This window comes from Cryptotermes secundus, unplaced genomic scaffold (genome assembly GCF_002891405.2).
Source record: "Cryptotermes secundus unplaced genomic scaffold, Csec_1.0 scaffold250, whole genome shotgun sequence".
Lineage (NCBI taxonomy): Eukaryota > Metazoa > Arthropoda > Insecta > Blattodea > Kalotermitidae > Cryptotermes > Cryptotermes secundus.
In genome coordinates this window covers 35,123-44,499 of record NW_019738873.1, presented here as the reverse complement: position 1 = coordinate 44,499, position 9,377 = coordinate 35,123, and positions in this window count along the sequence as shown.

The following is a 9,377-nucleotide window of genomic DNA, read 5'->3' as shown; positions in this document are numbered from 1 at the left end:
CGCAATTCTGGCAGAGAATTTTGGTCATGTGCTCTTAGTTTTCCTGGATAGTAGCTTGAACCCGCCACGACAGCCTCCTCCCCTCATGCCTTGAAATCGTCATACATGACTCCTCTTGTTATTATCACTATTATTATTATTATTATTATTATTATTATTATTATTATTGTCATTATCATCATCAAAATCATCTCAGAATTTGGCCTACTATAAGCATTCAACGGCACTATATCAGCTATGTATGTTGTCTCTTATATCCAATAGAAGGAAACGTCCCTGTCTGTCTACCTATATAGACGGCGTCACAACTAAGAACATATTCCCTAGCCTGCATAAGCAGTTTGTTGCTTTAATTTGATGTTTGAAAAGTTTTTTCTGCTTCTTTCATCATGTTCTTTACAGTTTCTTCAGTCACGTCTTTTTACCTTTTAATGTACAGTGGTAATTATATGTACCACCTTCGTTAGCACCAAAAGCAGTGCATTTTACCGACAGCATACTTCTTCTGATTCTGACGACAAACAGAATTAACCGGCTGGTCTTTGTGATGCAGTCGCAGTGTGAGTTTTATGAGGGAATTGCAGAAATATTTATAAATATGATTGGATGGTGGGTGCTGTGACGTCACAGAGATAGCAATATTCCCGATTCCAAGATCTGTGGTTCTATCGTTGTTCGTTCCGTCCGAAAATGCCTTAGCTTGCTGTCTGCATGTCATGAAATGCATTTGTACAGCTGATGTCTTCTGTTTGATGCTTGCCACGATTTAGATACAGTTCAGCTTCTACATTTAGCGGCCTTCTTCTTCGTAAGAGAATTACATCCCGGATAATTCGGAAAATAATAATTTCCATTTTTCTGTTCTTTTCTTTCGCCTTTTTGTTACTTATGATTTTTCCCTGAATTGGACAGACCTAAGCTTCATGTGAGATAATAATATTGTTAATTAACTGACAAGACAAATATTTCGACGAACTGAATTTAATTGTTAGCCCAGACTGCTTAAAGTAGTTTAATATGTCCGCTGTAATAAGAGCACCCAGTGCGAAGTTTCATCAGAATCTGTTAACGGATATTGTCTCAGATGTCTGACCACCTACAGACTTTGTTTTCCAACCTTAGTTCCCTGTACCGGCGTTCGTGCTTCGTTTCAATCCACCCAGATCAGTGTCAAACCCGTAATTAAAAGCCAGAAATCAAATTTATTTAATACAATGAGATGACATGTCATACCTTTATTCCGTTAGCTTTTCTTCTTCCAATGTTACCAATGACGTCACCTAAATATTAAACAACAAAATGCCTTAAGAGTATTTTTACAGAAATTGTGTTATGGCAGCTTCCACATTTGACCGTACAAATCTCCTGCTTATCCCCACTGCACAGTAGATAGCGTAGCTAGCAGTGCACTGCACTTCTCTACACTTCTGCATGGCCGGCAACCACTAACGAACACTAACCTAACACGGTTTGTACGGTACATATGTGCCCACTGCCATCTGGTGTTATCAGATTTAGAAAACAGAACCTCTTTTCGGAGTGCTTCATATGCCCCGGGTATACTGCAGCAGTCCAATTAGAGTAGGTTAGCAAGAATTTGGGTAGTTCATTCCGCCCCTACTACTTGCAATTTTGTGACTTCGCGGCGCAGGAGTTTTGCTTCGTAATACAGAACAGTCATGAACTTTAAGAAGGGTTGCCAGAAGGTGACGCTATACTCGTTATAAATTTGGAGGTTATGAAAAGTGCCCTTTGGGTTCAAATTCACTCGGCAATAGTAGTTTTTGGAAGACGTTAAATTCTGCCTCTTCCCCCCCCCCTTAGATTTTAAAAGTGGCCAATCAGGATCCGAAAGGAGACGTCCCATCCGTGGAAGCTGCAGATCCAAGAGAGGCGGGCGTTTCTTGGAGATCCAGTGCGGCCCAAAGTCCCTGTGACAAGTTTACGTCGAATTGCGACGCACCAGTATGCCCTCCGTCATAAATTCTGAATTTAGGTCTTCACAGACAGCGATATTCGAACTGTTTCGGTAGTGTGCTCTTTCGGGAACTAAGTAAACGCACCTGTAAGCAATATGGAATACGTTTCATAAAAATAATTTTGAATACAAATTTTTATTACATTAACGGAAGACACCGACGTTGTTAGGCGTGACATACAGACGGAAGACATGTCCTCCTACATAATTCTTTGTTTTATTTGTGTTTCTCTTGAGTTCCGTCGGTAAGAATTATTTATACATTGCAACGAAATGTTAATGAATGCGACCTTCCTGTACACAATACGTTATCTGTTGTGGTGAGGGTTGCCACTACTTTCTTCAGCTTATGCTGTCAGCATTCCCTTCGGTCATGTTAATGTCGCGTCATTGAGTGACCATAGACGGGGTATTGGATTTATTGGACTACATTTGACAGATCAACATCATACACAGATTATGGTTTTCTCAGTCATGTTGCTTGGTAGCGGCTTCAGTGGCGGACGTTCCTCTGTTCTCTGTCTAACTTCCGTCTCGTAATGGCAGATAGTCCTCGTTATATGGTATTGACACGGACAATACGGAAAACGCCACTTCCACCCGTCCTGTTGTTGGGTGACGTCGATATCCACGTGAACCCCACAGAAAACACAATTCCTCTGCTTCGTATTCAATCGTTGCTTAGCGATGGCTCTGATATTGTTGCGTGTTACAAAGCCGTTTCCTAGCAACGGCTGTTTCTGCTGGCTTTGATCAGATATGCCAGAACACTAATTCACAGTTTGTAGCCCCGACTGGCGTGCAGTTTGTGTTGGCCCTCACAAATATCTCCCTTCTCCACTGTCATCCAGCGTTACATGTCTTCGGCAGCTGATACGAAACAAGCCCTTTCAAGTGATACAATTCATATCTTCACTACCTGTTTCTATAAAATCCACTTTAATATTATCCACCAGTTCATGTCTTCATATCAGTCTGCACATGTTTCCCAAAGCATCGACTGTCGTGGCCTTTATTTGAGGGACGTTAGGAAGCGAAAGCTGTAACACGAAGCTGCGACGAAAGCGAGAGAGAGATAGGGAGAGAGAAACCGAAGTTTGCAGTGCCAATGCAAGTGCGAGACGTGGGAAAGAGATTATGTGCGGGGCAAGCCAGGAGAGGCACAGTGTGATGCAGAAGATACGTACCGAGCCCACAGGGGGGCTCACAGAAACGCCCAATTGAGTGATCTGCCCCACTGGCGGCGCAGATGTGATGAGGAGGCTTAGGAATATATATTATGGTTGCAAGAAGAGAGGGGAAATAGCAGGAAAGAGAATTATATATATTTATGATTATGTGTATAAGTTGATGAACATGATAAGAAAAATTAGTGAAGGAAGTTAGATTGTTAGTAATAAGTAGGGTTAGGAAAACAGCAAAAGGGGTGATCTGCCCCACTGGCGGCGCAGATGTGATGAGGAGGCTCTAGCCAAGAGGCTTAGGAATAGATATGATGGTTGCAAGAAGAGAGGGGAAATAGCAGGAAAGAGAATTATATATATTTATGATTATGTGTATAAGTTGATGAACATGATAAGAAAAATGAGTGAAAGAAGTTAGATTGTTAGTAATAAGTAGGGTTAGGAAAACAGCAAAAGGGGTGATCTGCCCCACTGGCGGCGCAGATGTGATGAGGAGGCTCTAGCCAAGAGGCTTAGGAATAGATATGATGGTTGCAAGAAGAGAGGGGAAATAGCAGGAAAGAGAATTATATATATTTATGATTATGTGTATAAGTTGATGAACATGATAAGAAAAATGAGTGAAAGAAGTTAGATTGTTAGTAATAAGTAGGGTTAGGAAAACAGCAAAAGGGGTGATCTGCCCCACTGGCGGCGCAGATGTGATGAGGAGGCTCTAGCCAAGAGGCTTAGGAATAGATATGATGGTTGCAAGAAGAGAGGGGAAATAGCAGGAAAGAGAATTATATATATTTATGATTATGTGTATAAGTTGATGAACATGATAAGAAAAATGAGTGAAAGAAGTTAGATTGTTAGTAATAAGTAGGGTTAGGAAAACAGCAAAAGGGGTGATCTGCCCCACTGGCGGCGCAGATGTGATGAGGAGGCTCTAGCCAAGAGGCTTAGGAATAGATATGATGGTTGCAAGAAGAGAGGGGAAATAGCAGGAAAGAGAATTATATATATTTATGATTATGTGTATAAGTTGATGAACATGATAAGAAAAATGAGTGAAAGAAGTTAGATTGTTAGTAATAAGTAGGGTTAGGAAAACAGCAAAAGGGGTGATCTGCCCCACTGGCGGCGCAGATGTGATGAGGAGGCTCTAGCCAAGAGGCTTAGGAATAGATATGATGGTTGCAAGAAGAGAGGGGAAATAGCAGGAAAGAGAATTATATATATTTATGATTATGTGTATAAGTTGATGAACATGATAAGAAAAATGAGTGAAAGAAGTTAGATTGTTAGTAATAAGTAGGGTTAGGAAAACAGCAAAAGGGGTGATCTGCCCCACTGGCGGCGCAGATGTGATGAGGAGGCTCTAGCCAAGAGGCTTAGGAATAGATATGATGGTTGCAAGAAGAGAGGGGAAATAGCAGGAAAGAGAATTATATATATTTATGATTATGTGTATAAGTTGATGAACATGATAAGAAAAATGAGTGAAAGAAGTTAGATTGTTAGTAATAAGTAGGGTTAGGAAAACAGCAAAAGGGGTGATCTGCCCCACTGGCGGCGCAGATGTGATGAGGAGGCTCTAGCCAAGAGGCTTAGGAATAGATATGATGGTTGCAAGAAGAGAGGGGAAATAGCAGGAAAGAGAATTATATATATTTATGATTATGTGTATAAGTTGATGAACATGATAAGAAAAATGAGTGAAAGAAGTTAGATTGTTAGTAATAAGTAGGGTTAGGAAAACAGCAAAAGGGGTGATCTGCCCCACTGGCGGCGCAGATGTGATGAGGAGGCTCTAGCCAAGAGGCTTAGGAATAGATATGATGGTTGCAAGAAGAGAGGGGAAATAGCAGGAAAGAGAATTATATATATTTATGATTATGTGTATAAGTTGATGAACATGATAAGAAAAATGAGTGAAAGAAGTTAGATTGTTAGTAATAAGTAGGGTTAGGAAAACAGCAAAAGGGGTGATCTGCCCCACTGGCGGCGCAGATGTGATGAGGAGGCTCTAGCCAAGAGGCTTAGGAATAGATATGATGGTTGCAAGAAGAGAGGGGAAATAGCAGGAAAGAGAATTATATATATTTATGATTATGTGTATAAGTTGATGAACATGATAAGAAAAATGAGTGAAAGAAGTTAGATTGTTAGTAATAAGTAGGGTTAGGAAAACAGCAAAAGGGGTGATCTGCCCCACTGGCGGCGCAGATGTGATGAGGAGGCTCTAGCCAAGAGGCTTAGGAATAGATATGATGGTTGCAAGAAGAGAGGGGAAATAGCAGGAAAGAGAATTATATATATTTATGATTATGTGTATAAGTTGATGAACATGATAAGAAAAATGAGTGAAAGAAGTTAGATTGTTAGTAATAAGTAGGGTTAGGAAAACAGCAAAAGGGGTGATCTGCCCCACTGGCGGCGCAGATGTGATGAGGAGGCTCTAGCCAAGAGGCTTAGGAATAGATATGATGGTTGCAAGAAGAGAGGGGAAATAGCAGGAAAGAGAATTATATATATTTATGATTATGTGTATAAGTTGATGAACATGATAAGAAAAATGAGTGAAAGAAGTTAGATTGTTAGTAATAAGTAGGGTTAGGAAAACAGCAAAAGGGGTGATCTGCCCCACTGGCGGCGCAGATGTGATGAGGAGGCTCTAGCCAAGAGGCTTAGGAATAGATATGATGGTTGCAAGAAGAGAGGGGAAATAGCAGGAAAGAGAATTACATAATTTATGATTATATGTATAAGTTGATGAACATGATAAGAAAGAACGCGTGAAGGAAGTTAGATTGTTAGTAATAAGTAGGGCTAGGAAAAAAATATATACAATTAAAATGTTTTTGTATAACAGATACATTATATGCTATAAGAATAGTAATTTAAGCGGAATAGCAGAGTGTAGGACAACGGAGTCAAACTCCATTAAGTGTAAGTGGGGCGAATCATGTATCTACATAATTAATTCTAACAGCAGTAGTAGTAGTATCAACGGAAATTTTAACTCAATCTGCTTCAGTAAGATTAGCTTTAATATTATCCTCTCCCCTCTCTTTGTCTTCTTTCTAAAATCTTTCCCCGTAACAATTCACACCGTGTTTACCTATCCTAGCTACATGGCCAGCCCATTGTAAGCTTTTTGACTTATCTACCTGTCCCATGCTCGGGAAACCGTTTGAGTTGTGTTATGAAACTGAAGGTAAGAAAATTAATGAAGTGTAATGTCAGGTCGATTTTTTTTTTCCTTTTCGACTTTGACTTCCAAATTACTGATATGTGTATGGTAATGCAGTGATGGAAACATACAAAACGTCCAATAACATGGCTGCCTTATATGAAAAGAGTATATAACGTATTTAAATAGTTAGTATTGTGTGTAGTGCCCTGGTACATTGCAGCAGAATATTGAACTAGGTAAATTCAGAGTTATTTTTTTTATTGCTAGTGGGGTGGGACTAAGTCCCTTGTACTGCGGCCACTTCTGGACTACTGTACCAGCCCCAGATGATAGGTGAGGGTGATTGTGGAGCAATTGGTGGAATGAAGATTGGAAGGGGAAACCGAAGTACTCGGAGAAAACCTGCCCCAGCGCCACTTTGTTCACCACAAATCCCACTTGACCTGACCCGGGATCGAACCCGGGCCGCCGCGGAAATCCAGAGTTAACTAAATTTTGGTTACAACTTTACTTCGATACGTATTTATGAATATCTGGCAAACTATTTTCATTGTACTGATAGAAAATGGAAGTAATTTATTGCACACAGAATATTTTTATTGTAAGGTATAATTTGCAACACGTGGCCATCACTTTGATATGAAAGCTATTCGCGCACTGATTTACGTAACAGCGTGTTGGCATAGTCTCTAAAGTGTTTTCAGATACTATGAATTCAGGTTAAGATGAGAACGTTAGGAAGGTGTCTACGTNCATGCTCGGGAAACCGTTTGAGTTGTGTTATGAAACTGAAGGTAAGAAAATTAATGAAGTGTAATGTCAGGTCGATTTTTTTTTTCCTTTTCGACTTTGACTTCCAAATTACTGATATGTGTATGGTAATGCAGTGATGGAAACATACAAAACGTCCAATAACATGGCTGCCTTATATGAAAAGAGTATATAACGTATTTAAATAGTTAGTATTGTGTGTAGTGCCCTGGTACATTGCAGCAGAATATTGAACTAGGTAAATTCAGATTTATTTTTTTTATTGCTAGTGGGGTGGGACTAAGTCCCTTGTACTGCGGCCACTTCTGGCCTATTGTACCAGCCCCAGATGATAGGTGAGGGTGATTGTGGAGCAATTGGTGGAATGAAGATTGGCAGGGGAAACCGAAGTACTCGGAGAAAACCTGCCCCAGCGCCACTTTGTCCACCACAAATCCCACTTGACCTGACCCGGGATCGAACCCGGGCCGCCGCGGAAATCCAGAGTTAACTAAATTTTGGTTACAACTTTACTTCGATACGTATTTATGAATATCTGGCAAACTATTTTCATTGTACTGATAGAAAATGAAAGTAATTTATTGCACACAGAATATTTTTATTGTCAGGTATAATTTGCAACACGTGGCCATCACTTTGATATGAAAGCTATTCGCGCACTGATTTACGTAACAGCGTGTTGGCATAGTCTCTAGAGTGTTTTCTGACACCATGAATTCAGGCTAAGATGAGAACGTTAGGAAGGTGGCTACGGTATCGCACTAAACAATGAAATCTAGCTAAATGCATTCGCCTATATCGCGAGCTGCCAAACGTGAAAACATTCTGAGGTCGAATAATTTCAAATTATGAGGTAAATTGTCACGACTTGTGACAAATTTTGGTCGTGTGTTTACGGTAGCGATGTTGACACAATTACCGACAGCGTGTGTGTGTGTGTGTGTGTGATTTCGACGGCTCACAAAGTGCTTGTGACAGTGTTGTGCCATTCTGAAGTGAAGACAGCGTTCATCCGAAGGAGACATCGAACCAGGCACCGTGGCAAGAGGAGCTCCGCACAGACAGTATCGTTAAAACCAAAACAGTGCCGTGCGGAACCTTTAGCGATTGAGGGCCCGTCCGCAGGAGGATGGGGTTGGGTACTCGCAGTAAATCGGGTATGCCAGTGCACCGCACGGTCTTATCATGATTCAGTCCGGCCCCAGGCTGGTCATGATAAACATTACCGTGCCACGGGATACTCTATTTGATGCGGTAGCCGCCATGACTCAGGGCTTAGGTTAAGGTTGAGTTGGACACCCTGTGCATTTGGTATTTTTTTTTTACTTAGTTTGTAAGGTGTTGTCCTCCCGCCCTCCCCGTTAGGTGCCCCCGATAGGATTTTTGGTTAGGCGACGTGAATTTAGGTTTTGTGTCCGGTTTAGCCTTCTGACGGCTGAACGGACATTCGTTTAGGAGGGTTTAGTTTTAAGTATTTGTGTGTGTGTGTTTTTTTTTTGACACAGGGTGACAACTTGACAGGGTTCGGTCGGCACGAAATGAAATCAGTGCGAGAGGGAAAGAGATAAAAAGAGCTTTGGCATTCTGTCCCTATGAATAACTCGCACTGGAGGGACAAAGATTCAAGAAAGCAAAACTTAATTTTGCTTCTATCCGTCTTTCATTTCAACGGTGAGAGATGAGTCAGTGAATCTATATGAAAATTTTGCATTGATACGCCTCTCACTTCAGCGGTGAGAGCCAAGTTCATGAATCCATTTGGATATCTAAAGCAGATATTACATTTTTTAAAGTGACATACTGTGTTTGTGTTCATTGTGCTGTGAACTGAATTTGTGAAATGTTTATTGAGTGACATGTTATGTTTGTTTTGTGTACTGTGCTTTGAATTTGATGTATAAAATGTTTTAATGAGGATACGCAAAGGTGAGTCAAAATGTTCAGCGTTGGAGAACACATCAATCCTCATCATTAAGCAACACAAAAGGTAGGTCCGAAAGCAACATCGGACAACACATCGATTTTCACCATGAAGAAACACATCAGGTGGGTCGATAATCTTAAGTAACTGCGCCTTTTACATCGTTACGTATCGAGAAACACGCCGATATATGATATGTGCATTTCACATGTCAGTAAAAACCATCGATTGCAGTCGGATTTAGAATTTTACATAAACAAAAATGTAATTGATATAATACACGTAATTTCTCTTTGAATACTAAACAGAACGTGAGCCGGGATAGCGCAGCTACGGACTGGA